The 24,454-nt window shown below is 35.8% G+C and overlaps 1 protein-coding gene across 7 annotated transcripts in view; it reads right to left on the bottom strand.

The window, feature by feature from the left end:
• Positions 1-24,454, bottom strand: part of FOXP2 (forkhead box P2) — a 1,512,938-nt gene that overhangs the window by 433,700 nt on the left and 1,054,784 nt on the right. For all 7 annotated transcript variants that reach the window (XM_081537130.1, XM_081537128.1, XM_081537123.1 and 4 more), the window contains one exon: positions 12,053-12,143. The gene's annotated coding sequence lies outside the window, so the exon portion shown is untranslated. The remainder of the gene's footprint in view (positions 1-12,052; positions 12,144-24,454) is intronic.

Consider the following 24,454-nt stretch of genomic DNA (forward strand, 5'->3'; position numbering starts at 1 on the left):
ACCACAAATTCTGTACTATTATAGTACCAATTTACAGAAGAAAATCCAGTGTACAAGTGGATTCAGGCATCTCAAACCTATGTTGTTCAAGGGTTCGTAATTATCTATTGCTGTGTAAAATTTACTACAAACCTATTAGCTTGAAGCAACATATATTTATTATCCCAAAACTTCTGTGGGTCAGATGTCTTGGAGAAGATAGGCTGGCACTCAGACTCTCACAGTGTTGGCAGGAGTGTGTACTTTCCTGGAGCTCCTGGTTCTCCTCCAAGCTCATGTGACAATAGGCGCAGTTTAGTTCCTTGCTTTTGTGAAGGCTCCATTTTCTTGCTGGCTGTAGGGAAGAGGTTGCCTCAGCTCTTAAGAGGCTGCTCACAGCTCTTTGCCACATGATAATTTCTCAAGTCCTTTCAAAAGACATTAGCTTGCTTCTTCAAGTCCAGCAAGATAAACTCTTGCTCCAGTCTATTAAGATGGAGTCTTATATAACATGATATATTCATGGCAATGACTATTCCACCACCTGTGCCATGTTCACTTGGCTAGAAATAAGCAACAGGTTCTGCCCTCACTCAAGGGGTGGGAATTATTCAAAAGTGTGACTCACTAGGGAGTGACCTTAGGAAGTATCCACCAAAATAATTCCCAGGCTAAACTTATAAACTCTAAAACCAGATTGCCTCTGACTCTATCCTTCAGTTCAGTTCAGTTCAGTCACTCAGTAGTGTCCGACTCTCTGTGACACCATGAACAGTGCACGCCAGGCCTCCTTGTCCATCACCAACTCCCAGAGTCTACCCAAACCCATGTCCATCTAGTCGGTGATGCCATCCAACCATCTCATCCTCTGTCATCCCCTTCTCCTTCTGCCCTCAATGTTTCCCAACATCATGGTCTTTTCAAATGAGTCAACTGTTCGCATGAGGTGGCCAAAGTATTGGAGTTTCAGCTTCAACATCAGTCCTTCCAATGAACACCCAGGACTGATCTCCTTTAGGATGGACTGGTTGGATCTCCTTGCAGTCCAAGGGACTCTCAAGAGTCTTCTCCAACACCACAATTCAAAAGCATCAATTCTTTGGTGCTCAGCTTTCTTTATAGTCCAGCTTTCACTTCCACACGTGACCACTGGAAAAACCATAGCCTTGACTAGATGGACCTTTGTTGGCAAAGTAATGCCTCTGCTTTTTAATATGCTGTCTAGGTTGGTCATAACTTTCCTTCCAAGGAGTAAGTGTCTTTTAATTTCATGGCTGCAATCACCATCTGCAGTGATTTTGGAGCCCAGAAAAATAGTCAGCCACCGTTTCCACTGTTTCCCCATCTATTTGCCATGAAGTTATGGGACCGGATGCCATGATCTTAATTTTCTGAATGTTGAGCTTTAAGCCAACTTTTTCACTCTCCTCTTTCACTTTCATCAAGAGGCTCTTTAGTTCTTCTTCACTTTTGGCCATAAGGTGGTGTCATCTGCATGTCTGAGGTTATTGATATTTTTCCCGGCAATCTTGATTCCAGTTTGTGCTTCTTCCAGCCCAGCGTTTCTCATGATGTACTCTGCATGTAAGTTAAATAAGCAGGGTGACAATATACAGCCTTGATGTACTCCTTTTCCTATTTGGAATCAGTCTGTTGTTCCATGTCCAGTTCTAACTGTTGTTTCCTGACCTGCATACAGGTTTCTCAAGAGGCAGGTCAAACTAATTACTAATTATATCTGTTTCTCCATCTTAAAATGAGATTATAGTACCTCCTCTTAAAGTTGTTGTGAGCTAATATTTTTTAGCTCATTTCATTGCTACATTAAAATCACACAGCAACAATACCTATGTATTGATGTCACAAGAGGCAAAATTGCCAATTATTTATTCATCACATAATCTGGGTAACTAAAAAGAAAACTTTTAGTTCAAGTCTTTTGATTAACTATTTTAAAATAAGGTACAGAAGTATTTGCCAATATGAAGTTCTATATCAGTATGCATTAAGTAAATTAATATTCTAATATCTATATAAATTTCTAGGACTTCTCACATGGCTCAGTGGCAAAAAATTTGCCTGCCAATGCAGAGGATACAAGAGATGAGGGTTCAATCCCTGGGTTGGGAAAATCCCCTGGAGAAGGAAATGCCAACCCACTCCAGTATCATTGCCTCGAAAATTTGATGGACAGAGGAGCCTGGCAGGCTATAGTCCATGGGGTTGCAAAGAGTTGGACACGACTGAGCACACACACATACGTAAATTTCTAATAAGCCAATACATTTTTACCATCAAAATTTTGTATGCTGTGACTGTAAAATTGCATACTGTCATTTCTCTTGAATGATTCATATTTGCATATGTGCAAATGTGTGTTCTGCCAACCACTGTAACAACATGGAAATTCCTAAAGAACATTTAAATTAGCTAACAAGATCAAAATATAAAATAATGTGCAAAATAGCAGTCAATAAATATGTTAAGTAATCGTGATGGTAATTGAAATCTAGAGTTACAACTCAATAAGAGTAAGTTATGGGTCGACTTCTACTAATCACCAGCCTCAAAAACTTATCTCTGCTTCCTAACACACAATTCACAAATGTTTTAACTTTTCAAATAACTGCCATTCAGTAATGAGCGATAACCCCACCCTTTTAATGACTTTCCATGAGCTGACTCTAAAATCAGTTGGAAGACCATGGAGAAGTACACAAATGCTAGGTCCTAGAGATAAGGGGAAATACCCATTCTTTGGGATGTTGATCAGAACTTGAAAAGTGGAATTAAATGCAAAGGAACAAAGGGTGACTAGAGAGAAGGTAGGGTATAACGAAATCAAGGGTGGGATCAGAAACAGACTCATTAAATGCACCTCTTTATTATAACTTCCTCTCATTTGCAGTTTGGCATGTTGCTAAATGTCCAGAATATATTTAAAAGGGGCCAAAGGTTTCTCAGAGTTTCAGCATAAGGCTCTCATTTCAAGAAAACTTCTCTACACATGATTTTTTGAAGAAAAGTTCATATTGAAAATCAAAATGTCAAAGGAGATAAATGGTTGGAGTCTAGAGTAAACGAGATGCAGTTCTGGATAGAGGAATGAACTTTAACATTTCTGGTTAATCAGAGAGAAATATGCACATACTATAACAATGAAGAAAACAAATACAAAATATAAGGGCACAAATAATATAAAACTCTAAAGAATATAAAATTATTTAATAAGCATTGGACAACTGATTATACTTTTAGCTGTAGTATACAAGGAAAATTGAAATGCGATAACTTCTCTTTGAGTTCATTCAGAAGGGAACATGAAATATGTTTATTCCTATTCAGCCTTACACAGTATCAGAGTCACCCTGGACCCTGACTGAACCCTATAGAAGAAAAAGGGTCAAATTTATGGTTAAGATTATAGCAGCTCTTAATTGGCAATATTAATTAAAAAGTCAAAGAGTGTCAAAGATTTCTTTAAGATGGTTTATTCCTAATATGAGAGTGTCATATATACTTTGCATCTAACTGATGACAGTTGAAATCATTATGGCATAAATAGTTCATGGTTGTGAGAACTGAAAAAAATTACTGGGTACCCAGAGACAAGAAAAAACATGTGTTTAATGTCTGTAACTAAAATGAAGCATGAATCATTACCTGAGAAACGAATGAATGAAATGCATTAGCAAAAAATTTTAAAATGAACTAAATATTTAAGAAGGGTATAAACTGAAGTTATCTTGAATATGGAGAAACCACAAGAGAAATTACAGAAGAAAGTATTAATGTGACAGATCCTTTATAAGGTTGAAGAGAAATGCTGTCTTTAATTAGCAAGTTCAGAAACTTTTCTAAGAAAACCGTTTTATTGATCTTTCTTTTATAAATATTTACTTTTAATCTGACCCAGGCAATCAAATAAGAGATCTTCATTTCCCTCCATCAGATTTTCCACATGTCTTCACACAAGTGTTCGGATCCTTGTATTTTACAAATTAAATATGTCAATACATGTTATTATGGTTTCATATGCTATTTTCATTAAAATTTCATGGAATTCTAGATGCTAAGGTTACCCCAGCTTCTTTTTTCCTCCCCAAGATTATTTCAGATGACAATATATACAAAACAAATATTTTAAAATTATTAATATAAATCTAACACATATTCAAAGGAGAAAAAAAAAATCATAGGACAGTTTTCCAAAAAGGCTGTTCTCATGTGAACATACACTCTTAATTAATGAATAAAACACTCAAGATTGGTAGCATCTTTTAGTAGACTAAGGTTTACTATTATTTTCCAACCTTAAGATTTTAGAGTGCATTTTAGCAAATTCATTCATTTGTGTTGTTTATTAAATTCTCTAAGGCTACTGATTCATGGACTTAGATGTGAAAAAAGACAAAGAAAAAAATCACCACAATATTATAGTTCTAAAAGTTATTATTCATATTACTTTCATACAGAGGACCCCTTGTTTAAGACCAAAAATAATAGGCCAATTGAGACTTATGCTTAACATTTAATTGTATGAATAAGAATGAAAATTTAGGCCCAATGTAACAAGAATATTTTCCCCTTGATATACTGAGCATAAAAAGTATTCACATCTGTTTCACTGCTTTGCCTTCTTCATGGGCTTAAACCTGCCAAATTATTCCATTTGATTTCAGAGAATTCTCATATGGCAATCTATTTTATTTACTTTATCTTCAATAAAATGCTTCAGTGAGCATTAGCAACTCTAAGACACAAGTTTCAATCAGTCTTCAGACAAAGGCGTCAATCTATATTAGACCTACTGTCCTGTGAGTTGTAGCTAGAAAGTTAGATAAGGTAGAGCAACAGTGAAAATGTGACAGTCTTAATAAAGCCAAAGTAAAGAGACAGAAAGCTCTCCCCAGGCTCTCACAGCATAGCTTACACAAGACCAGGTGCTGGATTCAACACACGAAGAACTTAATAAGGCTAACAGCTAAAGTAGGCTTCAGACTCTAACTTTATTTTACATGACACCTACAGTAATAGTTCTTTGTATTCCAGCAGATAATAGTAAAAACTTGAAATGCCAATAGTTAAAAATGAAGTTTCATATTCACCCCCTGGATATCATAAAGGGGGGAAAAAAACTGAAAACACTCAAGCTGCATAGCAGTTCTTCTATAACATTTTCATGCAATTACTAATATAACAGTAGTTTCAGGGGACCTTTCCTTATAAACTTGTATGACATTTTAAATATAGTTGGTGGATTAGAGTTTAACCACAAAACAATCAGTAAGTATGAGCAACAACTCATTTTGGAAAATGATATGATTAAAGACTAATTCCAAGAAATGTTGGGCAGTACTGTAAGATGTCATGAAAATGCTTCCCAAAGTACAAACTTTGTAATAAGTGATGCTGGTTCATATTTGATATAGGCTTTAAAAAGCAAATTATTGTAATGATGCTCTTCCCAGCAAATAAGACCATTAAAAATGTACTTAATGTTCAGTTGAAGTGAAGAGCAAGCCAGTTAAAATCCATATTTTGCTATTTTGTATAATGGTACCAAACATTTTACTAGTGGATCACTCCAGGCCATAAATTTGATATTACAAATGTAAACTCTCTTTTTTTAACAGGAACCAGTTTCAATTTTTCCCTTTGTAAAAAATATAATGCTGTATTTTCAGACATTTCTCCAAAGAAGACATACACATGGCTAACAAACACATGAAAAGATGCTCAACATCGCTCATTATTAGAGAAATGCAAATCAAAACTACAATGAAAAATCATCTCACACCAGTCAGAATGGCCATCATCAAAAAGTCTACAAATGATAAATGCTGGAGAGGGTGTGAAGAAAAGGGAACTCTCTTGCACTGTTGGTGGGAATGTAAATTGATACAGCCACTATGGAAGACAATATGGAGATTCCTTAAAAAACTAGGAATAAAACCACCATATGACCCAGCCATCCCACTCCAAGTCATATACCCTGAGGAAACCAAAATGGAAAAAGACACATGTACCCCAATGTTCACTGCAACACTATTTACAATAGCTATAACATGGAAGCAACCTAGATGTCCATCAACAGATGAATGGATAAAGAAGTTGTGGTACATATACATAATGGAATATTACTCAGCCATAATAAGGAACACATCTGAGTCAGTTCTAATGAGGTGGATGAACCTAGAGCCTATTATACAGAGTGAAGGAAGTCAGAGAGAGATAAATATCATATACTAATGCATATATATGGAATCTAGAAAGATGGTATTGATGAATTTATTTTCAAGGCAACAATGGAGAAACAGACATAGAGAACAGACTTATGAACATGGGGAGAGGGGAGGAGAGGGTGAGATGTATAGACAGAGTAGCATGCAAACTTACATTACCATATGTAAAATAGATAGCCAATGGGAATTTGCTGTATGTCTCAGGGAATTCAAACAGGGGCTCTGTATCAACCTAGAGGGGTGGGATGGGGAGGGAGACAGGAGGGAGGTTCAAGAGGGAGGGGACATATGTACACCTATGGCTGATTCATGTTGGTGTTTGACAGAAAACAACAAAATTCTGTAAAGTATCCTTCAATTAAAAAATAAATTTTTAAAAAATTGAAAAATATATAATGCTGTATTTTTGCCCAGGTTCTATCATTACAGTATAATCAATAGGAAGATAATTTGGAATGATAGTTTAATATGAATTTATACAAAAATTTGTTCTACTACTTGCTGACACATACTTCTCAACTCACTTTCCTGGAGATTGAATGAATTATTTTTCTAACTTAAACATTTCAAAGCACTGAACCCCAAATATGTTACATATATCTAGATGCTTTCTTCACAACTCTATAAAGACATTAAAGGAGAACGATGGAAAACTAGTATGATAGATTAGTAGAATAGATTCTAGAAGCTCAGATTCTGTAAAGGTAAGAGTTTTTCTGTTGTTATTGTTTTGTTTGCTTGTTTGTTTTTTAACTATTTCAAACAGCTCTTCTAAAAGAGAATCAGCACCAGACTAGCACCCAGATCTACCCAGTCCTGACACTCCAACATTGATGTACTCAATGAGCAGGAGACTAAAAGAGGCCTCTGCATATTATAAAATCAGTATTTGAGGTGAAATCTAAACATTTCACATTTTTTCTCACTTAAGCCCACTTTCCTATAAACATGCACGCCTTCCCCACGGCACTTACTTTAGAGACCACATATTCAGTATACCTGTATACTATATTAATCTTTGTATTTCCTGCAAAGTCCAGAATAGTAATGAAGTTTGTGGAAATAATTTTCAGGGGTAGTATATAATACATTAATTATCTACAGTTACATAACAAATTACCTCCAAATTTAGCAGCTTTGGACAAAAAAAAAAAATTATTATGTGAAACAGTTTCTGAGGATCAGGAATCCAGGAGTAGTTCAGCTAGGTGGTTTAGGCTCAGGGTTCCTCAAGAAGATGCAGTTACTGATAGTTCCTCCCTGTCTACTGGACAGAGGGCACAGTTCCTCACCACATGGATCTCACCAAGACAGTTATCCTCCCCCAGAGCAAGTCATGAGTATGAGAAGGAAAGAGAGAAAGGAAAGGGAAAGGAAGAAGGGAAGGGGGAAAGAGAAAAAAGAGAGAGAGGGAGAAAAATGGAAACAAGAAAGAAAACTCAAAACAGATGTCCTAATATCTTGTATAACTCAATCTGAAAAGCAATATATTATTAATTGTACCATATTCTAGTCAACTGGCCACAATAAACAAGGTACATGTGGCAGGGAAAAATACAGTTGTATGAAAATCAGGAGATGGTGATCACTAAGGACCATCTTAGAGGCTACCTATCACAGCTCACCTTCTGGACCCCAAGATTCACATTCTTCCCATGTGCAATCAGTTTCAAACATATAAGTTGTACTGGATTCCTAAAGGGCATTTAAGGGTTGATTGAGATACACTTCAGATTACCGAGTCAGTGTAAGAGCAGATAATTTATAAAAACCATCCTTTAAAATATGATTCTCAAACTGACCACTGTTCTGAATTAAGGAGGTATTCCATATATTTGAGCTTCCCTTCTTGCCTGGGAAATCCCATGAACAGAGGAGCCTGGAGGGCTATACAGTTCATGGTGTCACAAAGAGTCAGACATGACTGAGTTAACTTTCACTTTCACTTTTCAAATATTTAGTGAATGTTTCTTAAGATACGATTATATGCAAGGCTACAGGTGATACACACATGATACTATCAGGAAAAGTCCTGGGTTGGCTAAAAAGGAGGAAAGAAATAGGACAAGTGTAATGGAAGAGGCAGAGATGTAAATGTGCTTTACATTTACAGAAGACAAGGGAAGAGAAACAATAGGATATACAAAGATGTGGGCAAGTGTAAGGCAAGTTCAAGGTATACATATCAGTGTAATGAGGAGAAAATGTTGGATACTGGGGTTTTGTCAGAGAATATTAAATATCAGGGCATGCTGTTTCAGTCTGGTGGTTAGCCAGCTTAAAATAATGGATCAATATTAGGCAGAGAGGAATGGCCCATTGAAACATATACTATAAGCAGAACTGAGAATAAAATTTTACATTTAGTGACAATATTACTTTTATTAAATCTTACATAATTAAAAAAACTAAAATGATAGGTTAAATTAATTTTAAATTAAGAAATTTAACATGCTGTGGCAGATAAACTTTAGGGTGGTCCCCAGGTTCACGCCCTATATAAGTCCCTCCCCTTGCATGCAGACAGGACTATGACTTGCTTCTAACAGAATCTAGCAAAGGTTATGGGATGCTATTTCAATGGTTATGTTAACATATATACACACACATAGATATATAGCTCTATTTTTCTAACAATTAGAAGAAACTCTCCTACTAATTTTAAAGAAGCAAGCTACTATTATGTGAACTGTGTATGGAGAGGGCCACATCAATGAGAACTGTGGATAACTTCTAGAACCTGTGGATCTCAGTCCTATAAAAGCAATGATTTGGCCAAAGCCCAGTAAGTTTGGAAGAAGACCCTGAACTCCAAAGGAAAATGTAGTCTAGCCAATATTTTGATTGTAGCCTTGTAAGATACTGAGCTAAGCCATGCCTGGACTCCTGACCCATGGAAATTGTTAACAGGATAAATGTGTGCCATTTTAAGCTTTAAAATATTAGTATACAGATATCAAAAATTCATACACATGCTAACCAAATAACAGAATGCACATTTACAAATTAACTCCTTTTTACCATTTCATGGACCAAAGTTAGAATGCTAGTCAGCACACTGATCAGGTGGCCTGGAAAATACAGTCAAACTTTGAGACTCACATAATAGGGAACAAAATAAAACTAACTTGAAAAAAATGCTTACTATGCTCTTTATATGTATTTACACATTAGTCCTCAAATCAACTCTAAGAAATAGATACTATTATCTCTTTTTCCTAGATTCAGAAATTAAGAGTTAGAGAGGTTAAATGACCTATCTAAGGTTTCACATATGGTAGTTTGTTTTTGAACCATAATTCAAATCGAAGCAATCTGATTTCTAAGCTTACATTCTCAACAGCTATATGCTACAGCCTCTGTATTTACAGTTTTATTCAGTCTGTTTCATTTTACCAAAAAATGTGTGCACACCACATATTCGAATCACTTGTCCAGCCCCTCCTTAGCCAAATCACCTTCCTGCATAGTTCATTTACTTTTAATAACTTGAAAATTAGAGCAAATATTTTGTCAGGTATGATGCCTAATTTTTACAATTTATGAAACTTATAGCAACATGTATAAGCATGTGAATGAAGTTTTTTCTACTTCACTGAAATAACTAAAACTGATCTTTTATTTGAATTTAATACTCTTACAATAGAAACTCTGGAAATAACTGTAAATATTATGAAGTAAAATACGCACATACACGTACACACTTTAAGTAACCATTTACCCATATACACAACCTCAGTTGGAAGCTGTGTGGAATATTTTAGTTCCTATTTAGTATAATCTAGGTTAGGTTCTGCAAACCTCTATGAGAGGTAAAATGGTGATAATCGTTTGAAAACAAATATTCACTTTAGAGATTTCTGGAGGGAAAGGAATGGCGGAGTGGAAAAGAAAGAAGAAAATGAGTATTTCTTGAAAATAGCTGTGCATTTTAATACATACACAGTTACGCACGCTTCTGGGAAAAAGACTTTCTATTTTCTAAAAGTCATTTCTTTCATGGTCCCATGAAGTTCACTGTCAGGTAACTCCTACTTATAAATCTAAAATTCCCCTGCTATTACTAAAACAAATGTCCTATTACTACTCCACAAATGAGAATTTAATATTAAAGGTCTCACAATGACAGGATATATCAACATAACCATTATCCATAGTAAGAATAAATAACACAGAAGAAAAAAAAAAGATAGCAGTAAGCAGATCTGAGTTCTAATAACACGTAATTATTTATTATTAGCTATAATATCACAATAAGCTACACCAGTTTTTCCAAGTCCTTGAAATTCTTTGCCAAAACTTTTAGTTTCTCCACTTACTAAATAATGAATAATAATGGCCACCTTACTTACATCATAAAAAAATGCAACAGTAAAGTTAATGAGTTTAACGAAAAAGTAAAATGAAGTAAAAAGTTACCAAAATGTTTCCAAAATTTTAAATGCTAAATACATGTGGATTCATTCTTTTTGTTTGTGGGACTTCCATGGGACAAAAGAGGATGAGATGGTTGGATGGCATCACTGACTTGATGGACATGAGTTTGCCCAAGCTCCAGGAGTTGATGATGAACAGGAAAGCCTGGCATGCTGCAGTCCATGGGGTCGCAAAGAGTCGGACACGACTGAGCGACTGAACTGAAATGATTTTGCTTGTATGTCTGACAGAATTATAAAGTTGGTACAAAACAAGCAAAATTCCATAGGCAAAACAGTACCTGAGAAATAACTGACTACATGATTCAAGTACATTGACAAAATTCTCTCAGGGAAGATATGGAGCGTCTACCTAGATAAAGTTTTAGAAATGGCTACAGCAATTCAGGCATCACAGCAAGGATCCTGAGACCCATCCTACATTTTTGGTGAACCCACTTGATAAAGAATTCTGATGTGGCATGGGCAAGAAAAGATAGCAATTTTAAGAAGTCAGGGCATCAGGGTTCCCCTTTCTTTGGGGGTAAAGACTAGAGAGGGAAATGGTGTAAAAAACTCATCCAGAATTTTTTTTTCAGTTTTCTTTTTGTAACTATATTATTACAACTTTTGGCCCCCTATAACATAACTGCTTGACTGATACCACAGTCAAGAAATGACACTGAAAAACTAATTTCACAGAGACATTATAGAGTAAGAGTGGGAGATAAAATCTGCATCTCTTGGAACTGCAACTCATACTATCTCTGTGGCCCTTGCTTTGTAACAAACAATGGAGTTCAAGTTCTCTAAACTGGCACTGTAAATATCAAGGAAAACTACCATTATATTGAAAGAAGTATAATATTCAAAATAATAAATGATTTCTAAATAGCTGACTTGCTAGATCTCAAGAAATTTATTTTAAAAAAATCAAACTTTCAAGAAAAAATCGTTAGTAGTATGCTATTCTCTTTAGTTTCTGACATTTCTAGATTCTCTTAAGTATCAACTGGATCTTAATAAAATAGTATTGAAAATATCAGTATAAATAGGCCAGCGTAATGGTGACAGAAAATAATTCAAGTGTTTTTCTTGCCTAATCATTTTTTTCCAATATTTCGAAATCAAATTCACATTCTTCATAAATTTGTGTTAGTTTTCAAAAGACAAAGTGAGATCAGGTTTAAAAGGAAGAAGGAGCACAATAAGTAAAATAAAAAGCCCAAGAGAAGAAACAGTGGTAAAAACTCCTATGCCATGCATGATATGTCTCTATGGTTCACTGATGGTATTTTTTTTTTTTAAACCTTTGAGCAAAGATAACCAAAAACTTAAAGGACAAAATAAACTTTAGAAAAATATAAATAAGCACAATGAATGAAAGATACTTATCACCAAAAGGCCACTTACCTATTTCTTCCAGATCTTCAATAAGACTTGCAAGTCAACCTTGATATGGAGCCCTAGGTAAATTCAATTCCAGGATCACATTAGAGCAGCCCTGTTAATAGAGACAAACAATTGTCACTGCTTTGAAAATTAAGTTTTCATTTATGTCCCAATTAGTTCAATGATTTCACCATAAAACATACTAAAACCTAAAGGTAAGTATAAAGCATTCATTGCTTTGTGAATCTTCAAATGTGTATAAAATTGCTTTCCTACATTTTGGAAAACTTGAAAGCCACTATTTGGTACAAAGCAAGGACCATAGCAACAGCACTAAGCACACTTTCAAGAAACACAGATTTTACTTCCCATTCTTATACTGATTTTCCAGGTTTAAACTTTTGATGATTAAATTTTGCAATTTATAAGAATAAAACTATTTATGTTTCAAGGTTCCCAACTGAAAACATGACTGATTTCAATTGCTTCTTCAACACATACTTAATGAGTTTTGTAGGTCTTTCCACAATTAGCAAATTGATACTAAGCATTTCTTCTCCCAGGTCAGAAGGTGTCCAATATGCTACTTGGGAAGAGTGGAGAACTACTAATAGCTTCAGAAAGAATGAAGCAGCTGGGCCAAAGCAGAAATGATGCTCAGTTGTGGAGGTGTCTGGTGATGAAAGTAAAATCTGATGATGAGAAGAACAGTACTGCATAGGAACCTGGAAGGTTAGATCCATGATTCAAGGTAAGTTGTGAGTGGTCAAGCAAGAGATGGTAAGACTTTTGGGAATCAATGAACTCAAATTGACAGGAATGGGCAAATTTAATTCCGATGACTATTGTAGCTACTACTGTGGACCAGAATCCCATAGATGGAGTAGCTCTCATAATCAACAAAAGAGTCTGAAATGCAGTACTTGGGTGCAACCTAAAAAATTATAGAACGATCTTGGTTCATTTCCAAGGAAAGCCATGCAACATTAGAGTAATTCAAGTCTATGCCCCTACCACAGTTAGTGAAGAAGCTAATCAGTTCTACAAAGACCTAGAAGACTTTCTAGAACTAACACCAAAAAAAAATGTTCTATTCATCATTGGGGATTGGAATGCAAAAGCAGGAAGTCAAAAAATACCTGGAGTAACAGACAAGTTTGGCCTAGGAGAACAAAACGAAGCAGCACAAAGACTAACAGAATTCTGCCAGGAGAATGTACTGATCATAGCAAGTACCCTTTTTCAGCAACACAAGAGATGACTTTACACATGGACATCACCAAATGGTCGATACCAAAATCAAATTGATTACATTCTTGTAGCTGAAGATGTAGAAGATGTATACAGTCAGCAAAAACAAGAGCTGGAGCTAACTGTGGCTAAGATCATCAAGTTCTCATAGCAAAATTCAAGCTTAACTAAAGAAAGCAGGGAAAACCACTAGGCCAGCCAGGTATGACTTAAATCAAATCCCCTATGAATATGCAGTGGAGGTGACAAATAGATTAAAGGTATTAGATCTAGTCAACACTGCGCCTGGAGAACTATGGATGGAGGTCCATAATATTGTGTAGGAGGCTGCCAACAAAACCATCCTAAAGAAAAAGAAAAGCAAGAAGGCAAAGTGGTTATCTGAGGAGGCTTTACAAGAAGCTGAAGAAAGAAAAGTGAAAAGCAAGGGAGAAAGGGAAAGAAACATGCAGCTCTGATTGCTAGGGACCACATGAAAAGCTGCAGGGAGACTAAACCTAAGTCTGCAACAAGAAAGAGTACCATGTTCAATTAGCAATGCTTCCACAGGCACTGAAAATGATGAATGACATCATATACCATGCTCACTGAATATTTAGGCATTTCAGTAATTTTATTTAAATCATTTCCAAACACTTTTGGCTGAAAAATCCTTTCTTCCAATGGAACTGTGGTGAGAGGTCAATTAATTACGCAGATAAAAATGAAACATTCTGACTGAATCAGGATCCCAAATACTCAGTACCACCACTATTCTTTCATCAGTTACCCTGGGGGTATTCTAGGAAACTTAGATATATACTGCAAAGCATAACTTGAAACCACTGTTTTAGTTAATCTTAAGTATTACATAACTCAAAGTTACAAAAATATAGGTAATTCAAACTCCTGTTCTTAACATTCTAGCATTCTTTCTCTGTTGCTTCTGTTCTCCATATTTCTCTCACTGACAAAATTTTGCATAGGAGCAGACTCCACCCTTGACTTTACTTATGTTAATCTTTCTTCACCAATCATTTCTAGCCTGCTATATGCCACCAAAAGAAATTTTCTTATGAAAATGTAGCAGCCTAAATTGTTTTCTAATTCCAGACTCACTTATTTTTCACTTCCCCATATTCACAGATTATCAATTTTCCCTAAATCAACCTATAGATTCTAGATTTTCAAATAAAATCTAAAAATCTATTTTAAAGTATAAATTATAAAATGTCTATTATTATCAAAGTTAAGTTAAAAAATGAAGGGCAAAGAGAAGGATCTCACTCTATCAAATATTAGGATACACAACAAATTCAGGGACAGACACAGAGATACAGAGTTCAGAAATACATTCACAGGTCAATAATAACTTTATGTATGTTAAAGATGGTATCAAAAGTAAAAGAAAAGGTTGGTGCTGACTCATTGTATAGAGAAAAATAGTCTCAGAATATGGCAAAAACTTAGCTCCTTACTTTACACCATATATAAATTTGAAATTTAACTAGATTAAAGAGCTTGGTGGCTCAGATGGTAAAGAATCCACCTGCAATGTAGGATTTGATCCCTGGGTTGAGAAGATTCCCTAGAGAAGGGAATGGCTACCCACCCCAGTTAATCTTGCCTGGAGAATCCCATGAACAGAGGAGCCTGGCAGGCTGCAGTCCATGGGGTCGCAAAGAGCTGGACAAAACTGAGCACTAAGCACACATACACGCAAACAATTTTCAAGTGTGAAAGTTATCTTTTCAAAGCTAATAGAAAATATTCAGGTGAGTTTTTTGAAAACTAGAAGTAAAAGGCAATTCTGAAACAAAACATAAATAATGAGCCATAAAATTAATGACTTTTACTAAGTTAAAATTAGAATTTTTCAGTGACTAATGTTGCCAAAAGGTGTGTGAGGTCTAGCTGTTTGCTGCTCAAAAGCCAATTAATAGGCCAGGCTGGTGGAAAGGAAAGTTTGCTTTATTTCATATCCTGGCAGATGGGGAGGGAGGGCAGACGTCTGTCCAAAGGCCAACTCCCCCTGCACTGGCAGCCACTGGGGCAAGAGCTTTTATAGACAGAAGTGTGGCAGGGGGACTAGATGCAGAAACAGCACAGTCGTCTCACAGTCATCTTCAAATTGGTCATCAGTGGTCTGACTACTGTCATCTTAATTGTTTTAGATACAGTTAATTATCAATTCCAGGATCCAGTCGTTCCCATTTCTCTGTGATCAATTCTTAGAATTGTAGCAGCTTATGCTGTGGGCTGGAGAAACAAATGGCAACCCATTCCAGTATTCTTGCCTGGGAAATCCCATGGATAGAGGACCCTGGTGGGCTGCAGTCCATGGGATTGCCAGAGTCAGACATGACTTAGCGACTAAACCACCAGCACCACATGTCATGGGAACAGTCTGGTCATCATACAGTTAACTTCTTCCACCTAGTGTTTTAGTATCTATAAGACAGCTCATTGGATAAGGTTCAGAATGTCATCTACAGCCCTGTAGTAGGAATTAAAAGTCCTTGACTATACTTAATGAGTACATTATTTGGTCTCCTTTGATTGTTTTCCTTTGTTTCCACATGTTCTCATTTTTCTGATTAAACTTATTCTTTGACAAAAGTTTTCCACAGACAAAAGGCAGGCACAAGATATGGGGGGGAGGATAATAGGTTCCAGCTCTGTTTCATCTGACATCATAGATAAACTGAGAGAAGACCTAATACCAACAAAGAATCAATATCAGAACACTCAGAAGAAACTAATATAAAAATAAGTAAAAACTTGAAATGGCACTGCCTTAGAAGGGGAAGCCAGAACAGCTCTCAAGTAGTTTAAAATGCTCAAAATCACTTATCAGGAAGATGCAAATTAAAATTATATACCACTTATGTCATCAGACTAGCATAAATCTGAATACTGGATTCTACCCAGTGTCGTCAAGAATACAGAAAGATGAGCTCTCTTGTTTACTGCTGGTGGAAGCTAAACAACAGCTATTCTTAAAAGAATAAGAAGACCTAAAATGCCACCCTGTTTTTTATGGACCCAAAACACTTATGTAGAGTTCTATTATAGCATATATCAGCTTAGTTTTTATTTCACTTTTTTATTGATATGCCACTCTCCCATTAGTTTCTCCATTTTCATTAACCAAAATTAATGTCTAAAATAGATAAATCAAGTAATGTCAATAAGCATATCATTTATAATTATGGTTATAAATACCAGAAATGTGTTCCCTCTGTATAGCTGGACTGGACAGTGGGAAGGTGCAAGGCAGACATCTGCTATTTTTCACTATAATAAACCTGTTTTATTTGATTTTTAAACTCGGCACATGCATTTCTTTAACCAAAGTCCATTTTAAATAAAAAAGATAAAGCAAGAAGCTAATTTTAAAAATAAAAAACATATCAGGATTGCAGCATATAGGTTTTATTTAAATAAGCACATCTTATTTTAGTAACTTAAACCTCAAGAAAAAAATTTTTTAAAAAGTCATTGAATATTGATCACAGTGATCACTTAATTATATACCAAATGATCACTTAGATTAGGGGGGAAAAGCTGAATTAAAAAAAAAATTTAAATTAAAAAAAAAAAACCTTAAGCCAGTAAAGAAAACTAAGAAATCAGAGAAGGCAAGAGCAGAGCCAAAGAGGCAAATAAGAATTCTCTCACATTCACACACATGGCTTCGCTGCTGACTGTGTGTCAGGCACCGCCCATGCTCTGAGACACAGCCATCACTCGGCTTTCATGAAGTGTGCAGTACAGTAAGGAGTATGCATGATTTCAGCGTGCTGAGCAACATGGCACGTGCACATGTATACACGCACAAGGGCACTCACCTGAGATATTCAAAGATGTTCTGAATAAAAGTTCACATTTACAAATACTCCCTTTTCTATTTCTTTTAGCCTTTTAAATTTGATTATATATTTATTTAAGGATTGCTGTTGTAGGAGAGGAGAGCATCATTCAAACATTCCCAGAGAGTTTGAACTCTTTTCTTTTAAGGGACTGCAGTAAACAAAGTGAACAATTACTTGGTAGTTTAATTTCCTTGTCCTTTTTTTTTTCCCTAGGAACTCCCTGATACTCAAGAAAGAGATTTGTTTTCTTAACATGTTACTTGGAACTCTTGGTTTCTACTCTGTCTTTTAATTAACGAAAATGAAGATATGTCCTAAAAGAAATACTACCATTTAATCATTTCCAAACAGAAAAGAAAAAAAAATTACCTTGTGCAAAGCTTAAGCATAATACAAAATATTTTGTTTAGTGAATGCTGTGATTTGGCAAAATACACTAAAATCTGAAATAAATAAATAAAATACATTTTCATATAGGTCATAATGTGTAATTGATGTTCAAAAGTAAAAATTACACTAACATTTTACATACTATTTTCATAAGATATAGTTATATCTTTGAAAATTCAGCATAGGTCTTCTTAGGGAATAGTGAAACTTAAGGATTATTTTATTATCTCAAACTAGCTAACTATAGTCAAATCCGAGAACACAAATAAACATTGGTCAAAGGTTGATAGTATAACCAACGTTTCAGTGACAAGAAAATAACTAAACAATCAAACCCCAGCAGAGCAACAAACTTATAGGCTTAATTCTAGTCGTTGGGCAATGGGGATGTATGCAAATAGAATAAAAGAAACAATAAGAAGCTTCTGATAAATAGGGAAATATTTTTTAAACTTATTCAGAAGGCAGTCCATATTCTATATTAGTTATTCCATTCCCACCAAAATTTATGAACGGTTTGGGACGTGTTTTGCAAAAGGTTTTTTCTTTTTTCTTTTGCATCAGGCATTTACATGACAGGAACATCATATCTTTATCATTTTGTACAGATGTTGCAATTATCAAGAAAAAAAATAGTTAGGATTTCTTAAAGCTAGTTCTGAAAAGGCTAAACGCTATGAAGCGGCCAAAAGAAATATAGAGAGCTCGCTACAATTAGTATCCTGTGATTAAAGTATTAAACTTCACAAGAAAAGGAATGTTTTTGTCTGTTTAATTCACTTTTGAGCCCAATAAATCTAAACCACTGACTGACAAACAGTAGGCACTAGATAAACATTTGTTAAATGGATCTATTAATCTATTGATCAATCAACATGGAACCGGATAGGTACGTGCTGTGCTTAGTCACTCAATCATGTCTGACTCTCTGCGACCCCGTGGACTGTAGCCTGCCAAGCTCCTCGGTCCATGGGGATTTTCCAGGCAAGAATACTGGAGTGTGTTGCCATGCCCTCCTTCAGGGTATCCTCCCAACCCAGGGATCAAACCTGGGTCTCCCATATTGTAGGATTCTTTACCATCTGTGTCATCAAGAAATGTAGTAATGAAATTTTAGGTAGAATTAATAGGGCATCTAAACCAGGTTAGAGATACTACCCTTGGGTAATCTGATTCAAAATTTCATTCAGTAATTTTTTTTAATAGATAAGACATGGAAATATAGAAGTGTTCTGTCCCATTGCCTTAATCTAATATGACACAATATTCATTTTACTTTGGAATTTCAAACAACATTAATTGAGAACATATATTTTAGAGTTTGAGTATAAAATGCTGTTTTAAAATTTTAAAAATACTGATTTAACCTATATACTAATAAAGTAGGATTTGTAGTTTGTGTAGGTAATACTGGAGCCATACTTAAGTGATGATTGCATATAATGCAAAGCTATCGAGCATATAAACATATACACATAAATATTAATTATAGGTAATCTACATGAGATTTAGCACATGAGTTTGGTTTTCAACTTATTCTTCTGTCATCTTTATACAGCACAAGATAAGACGAGTTCCTTCAGAATTACAAAGAAGAGGTATTTTAATTATCAAACTTATATTCAATATCTTTTGGCCACAATGCATAGATCATGAAAACATTATCTTAGCAGAATGGGGTCTCTTCAAGATTTATTCTGGTTTGATTGACCCACTTCTTGGTTAATAGCATCTGGATCTAAGAAAGTGAAGCAAATAGTGCTTCAGGTGCCACCATACCCCAATCAAACCATTAAGGAGATATAGTCATAGGAGTTGAACTGAGATTAAAATGTTCACCTTGAAAGTAACTGAAATCACAAAGAATGTTAACTTTGCTGATATTATGGGCACAGTTCAAAACATACTAATTCAAAGTTAGGACAATATTATTTTTAGTCACTTCTCACATTAACAAATTTGTTTCTAGCTTTGAATTGAAAATATCTATATTTTAGTAGCAGATTCAGTCAGATAGGTAATATAAAAATTAAACTTAAATCAATGAGCAGACAAACCCCACTGTTTAGCTGGAAGGTGAATAAGCAGCCATTAAAGGAAGAAATAATGCTAGGTCAGTTACATACAGGATTCTGCTCTCTTAGACTTCACTCAGGGCAAAAGTCAGAGCTGGTTGGTGAAATTGTAAATATGCATGACCATATTTACACAAATAAATAAAAACACTCTGAAATCAAATTTCATTTGTTTCTATTCTTTATCATAGGAATAATATTTAGCATGAAATCTTTTTTGGGCTCCAAAATCACTGCTGATGGTGATTGCAGCCATGAAATTAAAAGATGCTTACTCCTTGGAAGGAAGGTTATGACCAACTTGGATAGCACATTTAAAAGCAGAGACATTACTTTGCCAACAAAGGTCCATCTAGTCAAGGCTATGGTTTTTGCAGTGGTCATGTATGGATGTGAGAGTTGGACAGTGAAGAAAACTGAGCACCGAAGAATTGACGCTTTTGAACTGTGGTGTTGGAGAAGACTCTTGAGATTCCCTTGGACTGCAAGAAGATCCAACCAGTTCATCCTAAAGGAGATCAGTCCTGGGTGTTCATTGGAAGGACTGATGTTGAAGCTGAAACTCCAATACTTTGGCCACCTCATACAAAGAGTTGACTCATGGGAAAAGACCCTAATGCTGGGAAGGATTGGGGGCAGGAGGAGAAGGGAATGACAGAGGATGAGATGGTTGGATGGCATCACTGACTCGATGGATATGGGTTTGGGTAAACTCCGGGAGCTGGTGATGGACAGGGAGGCCTGGCGTGCTGCGATTCATGGGGTCGCAAAGAGTCGGACATGACTGAGCGACTGAACTGAACTGAACTGAACTTGCTTCAAGCAATTTGTAAGAACATAATACAGTAATCTGTAGGCACAGTGCTGTACAGCAGCTCTCTAGAACCTTTTCATCTTGCCTAATCAAAACTCTGTACCTATTAAAGAGCAATGGTTAATTGCATAGAAAACTTTCTTCCTTTTCAATCACTACAATTGTTGTTGTTTAGTCCCTAAGTCCTATCCAACTCCTTTGCAAACCCATGGACTGAAGCCTGCTAGGCTCCTCTATCCATGGGATTCACCAGGCAAGAATACTGGAGTGAGTTGCCATTTTCTTTTCCAGGAGATCTTCCTGATCCAGGGATCAAATCTGTGTCTCCTGCACTGGCAGGTGGATTATTTACCACTGACCTACCAAGGAAGCCCATTTCAATTAATGAACACCTACTAAATACCAGGTGTATATTACCTACCGGAGACAACAGAAATAAAAGGTACTCTCCCTATTGCCTGCTGAAGCACAGGTTAAGCATTCTTTCAAATGAATGCTATTCTGCAAAGCCAAAGATAGATTCTAAGTTAAAATGTGATACTGTGTAAGTAAAAGTAAGCATGGGGTGATATCAAGTATAACATCAATTTCCCACGTGAAAATAATTATTATAAAGCAGGAGGAGAAAGTGATACCTCTGTCCAAATCAGAATTAAATGATCTTCTGAATTTCTCCTGAAGTAACAAAAAGAACAATTCTTATATTCTAAAAGCTGAAGGCTTTTGAGTATATTTACTTTTTTTCTCTATGTTTTATGAAAAAATTACTGGTAGTAAATAATTTTGATGACATTGAAAGTTAAAAAATGAGCTTATCAAGTGAATATAACTCACTTTTCACATGACATAACCTTTGTAAGTTGGAGCTATTTTATTGTAATAATTTTCAATTATTTAATTATAATTATTAAAGCCATATTAATCATAAGCATGCATATATATGCTGCTATATGTCAAACTGAACAATACATCTCCAAAATAACATAAATAATGTTTACTATTCCTAATAGGTTGTGGAAGACAGAAAAGCCACACAGTACTCTAAATACCATAACTAATACAATAAAATATTAAAAATTGGAGAAAGAAAAAGAACACTTCAGGCAATAAAATTAAAGTACAAATTCTGACCCCAAATTCAAAAATTTTTATAACCATAGGTAATAGATTGAAAACAAGCTCTTGAGTTCAAACGTAGGCTAGAGCTGACTTTAATTAGTTCTACAGAGGCATGTGTTCAGTGGTAGTTCAAAAAATAAACCACAAAGTTAACAAAAGAGAATTTATTCAAAAACCATTTTAGTTTTCATTGTTGTTCTTGACCAAGTATAAGACTACTTTAGAGGATAATGAGAAAGAAAAAAGCTACTACTAGAATTAGTAAAGCAGGTTTAAACACACTCAGATTATAAAGAACAATACATAGATCAGATTTCAACTCCTTCATTGAGGTATGATACCTAAGCCTTAGAAAAATATATCAAAGTGCTTTTCTTTCTCTGTTTCCTTTTATTCTCTTGCTCATCCTTTCCTATTCTGGTAATTCCCTCTTTCCCATTTTACCTGTATAAGAAAGTAAGGATGTTAATTTCTTTTGACCAATAATCATTTTTAATAACATTGTTACTAAGTTTAATAGGCTTTCCCAGTAGCTCAGTGGTAAAGAATCTGCCTGCAATGCAGGAGACACATGAGAAGGTGAAGAAATTCCAGCTGAGCTATTTCAAATCCTAAAAGATGATACTGTTAAAGTGCTGCACTCAATATGTCAGCAAATTTGGAAAACTCAGCATTGGCCGCATGAATGAAAAGGGTCAGTTTTCATTCCAACCCCAAAGAAGGACAATGCCAAAGAATGTTCTGCTGCTGCTGCTAAGTCACTTCAGTTGTGTCCGACTCTGTGCGACCCCATAGACGGCAGCTCACCAGGCTCCGTCATCCCTAGGATTCTCCAGGCAAGAATACTGGAGTAGGTTGCCATTTCCTTCTCCAGTGCATGAAAGGGAAAAGTGAAAGTGAAGTCGCTCAGTCGTGTCCGACTCTTAGCGACCCCAGGGACTGTAGCCTACCAGGCTCCTCCATCCATGGGATTTTCCAGGCAAGAGTACTGGAGTGGGGTGCCATTGCCTTCTCCGAAAGAATGTTCTAACTACCGTACAATTGCCCTCTTTTCACAGGCCAGCAAGATTAGGCTCAAAATCCTTCAAGCTAGGCATCAGCAGTATGTGAACTGAGAAATTTCAGGTATACAAGCTGGGTTTAGAAAAGTCAGAGGAACCAGAGATCACACTGCCAACATTTGTTGAATCACTATGCTTAAACCTTTGAGTGTGTAGATCACAGCAAACTGGAAAATCTTAAAGAGATGGGAATATCAGACAATCTTACATGTCTCCTGAGAAACCTGTATGCAGATAAAGAAACAGCAGTTAGAACCACACGTGGAAAAACGGACTTGCTCAAAACTCAGAAAGGAGTACAGCAAGGCTGGATATTGTCAACCTGTGTATTTAAGTTCTATGCAAAGTACATCATGAGAAATGCCGGGCTATATGAATCACAAGCTGGAATCAAGAATGCCAGCAGAAATATCAACAACCTCAGATATGCAGATGATATGACATAAATGGCATAGAGTTAAAAGGAACTAAAGAGCTTCTTGATGAAGGTGAAAGAGAAGTGTAAAAAAAGCTGGCTTGAAACTAAACATTCAAAAAACAGAGGTCATGGCATCCTGTCCCATCACTTCATGGCAAATAGAAGGGGAAAAAGTGGAAGCAGTGAGAGATTTTATTTTCTTGGGCTTCAAAATCACTGCAGTGGTGACTACAGCCATGAAATTAACAGACATTTGCTCCTTGGAAAACAAGTTATGACCAACCTAGACAGCATATTAAAAAGCAAAGACAACATTTTGCCAACAAAGGTCTGTATAGTCAAAGCTATGGTTTTCCAGTAGTCATGTATGGATGTGAGAGTTGGATCATAAAAAGGCTAAGTGCCAAACAATTGAGGCTTTCAAATTGTGGTGCTGCAGAAAACTCTTTGAGAGTCCCTTGGATGGCAAGCAGATCAAACAAGTCAATCCTAAAAGAAATCAACCTTGAATATTTATTAGAAGGACTGATGCTGAAGCTAAAACACTTTGCTCACCTGATGCAAAGAGCTGACTTATTGGAAAAGACCCTGATATTGGGAAAGACTGAAGGCAAAAGGAGAAGAGGGAGACAGGGGACGAGATGGTTAGATAGCATCATAAACTCAATGGACATGAGTTTGATCAAACTCCATGAGATAGTAGAAGACAGAGGATCTTGGCGTCCTATAGTCCATGGGGTAACAAAGTCGGACAGGACCTAGCGACTGAACAACCACCAAGTTTAATAGTAGATCAACATTTACAATCTTCAGAGAAAATCTCTGGCTTATTTAATTTTCTTATTTCTTTTCTTATTTTCAGTGACTCATTTTCAGAAAAAATGAGTCTCATCTGCAGCAAAAATTAACAGAATGCTAAGTGTGTAATCAGGGCTTTAATTAGTGAGTGGACAAGCTTAACATAGATAAAAATGATTCTCTAGCTGCTGGAGATGCTTGGTTCATCAACTTCAAAAGGAAATAGAATCATGATGCAGGCACTCTAGAGAACAAGAACTCCAACCTTAGGGAAAGTATTTTGCTATGTAAACAAGATTTAGGAGGCTGGGAGTTGTAGTCCTTTGAGGGATACATAGCCACAACTATATAAGGAGTCTGATAACCCTGGACAACTTGGAATTTTCATGTTTTCTCAACCATTTGTCAAAGGATTCTATCCCCAAATCCCTCCCTTGACAAAGTCATAGTCTTAATCTTATACCACTTCTCGTCTTGTACCCTAATATAATGTATCTGTTAATAGGAGAATCCTCTACATATTCATGTTTTGTCATAAAAACTTTTCTACCACTATCATATTTTCACCCAAGACACAATCTCTGTTTCATAAGTGCTAAATTAATATTCAGTTCAGTTCAGTTTCTCAGTTGTGTCCGGGTCT

The sequence above is a fragment of the Giraffa tippelskirchi genome, chromosome 10, assembly GCF_054371585.1.
Source record: "Giraffa tippelskirchi isolate mGirTip1 chromosome 10, T2T-mGirTip1v1.2.pri, whole genome shotgun sequence".
In the NCBI taxonomy this organism is placed as follows: Eukaryota; Metazoa; Chordata; class Mammalia; order Artiodactyla; family Giraffidae; genus Giraffa; species Giraffa tippelskirchi.